The 3,053-nt window shown below is 49.4% G+C and overlaps 1 long non-coding RNA gene across 1 annotated transcript; it reads right to left on the bottom strand.

The window, feature by feature from the left end:
* Positions 1–556: 556 nt before the first annotated feature.
* LOC108447104 lies at positions 557–3,047 on the bottom strand. Its single transcript, XR_001862505.1, has 2 exons — positions 1,872–3,047; positions 557–733 (listed from the first exon to the last, which is right to left on the bottom strand). It is a non-coding gene; the product is annotated as an uncharacterized LOC108447104 (long non-coding RNA).
* Positions 3,048–3,053: the final 6 nt, after the last annotated feature.

Raw genomic sequence — 3,053 nt, 5'->3', positions numbered from 1 at the left:
GGGAAAGAGCCGGGCGGGAGCCCCCCCGCAGCCCCGGCCACAACGAGCTCAACGCGCCCCCGCTTCTACTGCCCACCCGGAATTTAAGCGGATTTTATTTTATTTTATTTTATTTTTTTACTCACTTTATTTTGTATGTTGTATTAATTTTATTTTACTGTTATTTTGGATTTATTTATTGCATTATTCTTAATTATTTTTGTTTAGTTTTATTTCTTAATAATTTTATTTTTTTTTTTATTTTTTATTTTTATTTCATTGCTTAATTTAATTCATTATTTTCGAGTTTTAATTTTTTATTTTATTTGGGTTTTGTTTTATTTAACATTAAATTTTCTTATTTTTTTTTACTTTAGACTTATTTATTTAAATTTCCTTAATTTATTTAAATGGATGATGTTTATTCATTTAAATGCACATTGTTGGGGTTTTTTTCTTATCTTTTTTAATCTCTCTTCCGCAACACTCCCAGAGCCCCCCCGCCAGTTTCCATCATTCCCAGCCCAAGCCCAGGTCGGCGTGACTGGGAAAGGGACAGAGAGCAGAGCTGGGTCAGTGCAATTAAAGGCGCCGCGTTTATTAAAAGCCAATCCAGAATCTCAATTCCCAGCTGCATCCAGCGGCAATGGGACACTGGATGAGGAGGGTGCGGAGGGAGGGACGGGGACACTCGGCCTCCTCCATGGTGGGGTCTGGCATCTGACCCTGGATTTCCCCACTGCCGCGTTCCAGCCTGGAAAGAAGGACAGCATCACGTCAGTGGATGGATGAAGGACAGTTCCCAGTCCCCCCACAGCCCGGGCATGGCTGCTCTCGGTGCCTTTCCTCGGGAGTTCCGTGGGACGGAGCATGCTGGAGCCATGCCGGCTGTGAGAAGAGACCCAGCTCCTGACCCAGCATGGAACCCCGCAGCCCAGCTCGCTGCAGCCCTAGCCCAGCAGCCAACACCTTCTTCCCAAACTCCCTGCCTGCACACAGCCCTGCGAAGCTCTGGGATACGGAGGTTTGCTGGGAAACCGATCGTTCCTTCCCAACCCGCTCCTCTCACTGGAGTCGCCGTCGGACCCGCTCCACAAACACCAGAGAGACCCAAGCACCCGAGGCGAACTGCTCCCAGCCCCACTCTGCTCCTGCAGAGCTGCTCCTGGCGCATCCAACAGCATGAGATGGCAAAGAAACGCCCTAAGGCTGTGAGACACCACTGAGGACTGTCTAGAACGGCATTTTCATGGGTTCATCTCCATGGGATTCACCCAAAGGGCGCCGGAGGAGCTCGGCCAACTTCCCTCAGCTGCACCGCCACAGAACCATCAGCAGCAGTCATATCCCAACAGCTCGTCCAGGCTACAGCTCAACACCACACCAACTTCCAGCCAAGGCCCTTATAGGGCTTATAGGGCTAAGTGATACATCTAATTGCCATATCCTTAGAATAGATGTAATATAAATTTCATTACTCACTTAAAAGTTCTAAAGTTAACAGCATAAACTTGAAGTTGAGTAATTAAGTAATCCTTATATAGACACTTATTAAAGTATTTATACATATTATCTTAAATCTACATCTATCATTTTGCCAATTAAAATTAGGACTTTAATTGCAATTAAGTAATTTAATTGCCAATTGAACAGCAAAATTGCTAAGTGACTAATTTTAATGCCTATTTTAATTACCAATCATGACTGGGGAGGGAGCTAATCAAGCAGTATCAGAGTAATGATGTGAAAAAAAGCAGAGAACAAACATTCCAGACTCCATGCTTTTTAAAAAGAACTCCAAATTAAATAACTGCAAACACAATTCCAGACATGTGGGGAAATGCTGGGTTTGGGTATCTGAACGCAGGAGCACAAAGAACATGTTTAATTACAGACACCGTCGCTCTTCCCCTGAAGTGCTGATCATGGAAGTCCCTTGGCTCTGCCCTGGTCTCCTGGGAGTGGGGTGGGAGCTGGAGGTGGCCCCTCACCCACAGGATGAGCTCCTGTAGGAAAGCAACACCTAAAGCCATAACACTGGGGAGTTAAAGGCGATCCAAGCACGAGGAAATGGGGCACGTGGATAGGCCAGAGTGGACCACAATCACTTCTGGGCCTGGACTGCCCATGTGGGAAGATTGTCCCCACGCACGCTCCTGGAAGTGCAAGTCCATCTTCCTGGCAGGCTCCAGTTGCCATCAGTGAAGTTTTCCAGCCCACAGCTCCTGCAGGGTCAGGCCCTGCAGCTGCTCCCCCAGGCCATGTTCTGCAACCCATCTGTGAGTGGAACTGCATCTGGTGCTGCCATTTCCCTTCAAAACCCCAAAATCCACACCAGTCCAGGCTGTCAGTGCAGCAAATTCCCAAGGAAGGAAAGTCAGTTCTTGTTTAGGATGAAGAAGCCCAGGAACTTATGAGGGGTTGCTAGGGTTGTTCCTCTCCTAGTAGGAAGAGTGCAACGGGATGGCCGTCACCATGGGGAGGTTTTCATCCTTGCAGTCCCGAGGGCAGCACTGTCAGTGTGGCGGTCAGCGCCAAGGGCAGCAGCCAGCATGGCCAGACAGGGTCAGCGCTGTGTCCCTGGTCACTAAAGAGTCATCAGCTCCCTCAAACGCCCTCCTCGCAGGCCTCGGCGGGCACAGCAGGGCTGTGTTTGTGGGGTACGTTAAAGGGTCCTGCAGCACCAGCGCAGCTTCTGCATCTGGCCCTTCCCTACATGGACACATTTCCACTGCTTTCGCTACTCACATCCCCTGTCTAACTTGCCACGTGTTTCAGGAGAGAGTTTTGTGAGGGAAGAGATTTGTTTCCTCTTCAACAGACCGAAAGTTTCAGACTAACAAAGAGGTGCTGATATGAACAGACACATTGTGTGCCAATGGCTGATGCTGCAGGCCGGGGCTGGGTCCCCTGCCTGGGCTGAGGGGTGAAGGAGGCAGTGCCAGGCCTGGGAACAGCCACCATCCATCCCCGCTTCACGGACACACGCGCTGCACACGGACACCTACACGGCTGTCATCACCGACACCCAAGAGCAGTGGTACCACTCCAGTGAGCGCCCTCCGAGGGAACGA

This window comes from Corvus brachyrhynchos, unplaced genomic scaffold (genome assembly GCF_000691975.1).
Source record: "Corvus brachyrhynchos isolate BGI_N302 unplaced genomic scaffold, ASM69197v1 scaffold45, whole genome shotgun sequence".
NCBI classification, from domain to species: domain Eukaryota; kingdom Metazoa; phylum Chordata; class Aves; order Passeriformes; family Corvidae; genus Corvus; species Corvus brachyrhynchos.
This window is presented reverse-complemented; position numbering and strand designations above follow the sequence as displayed.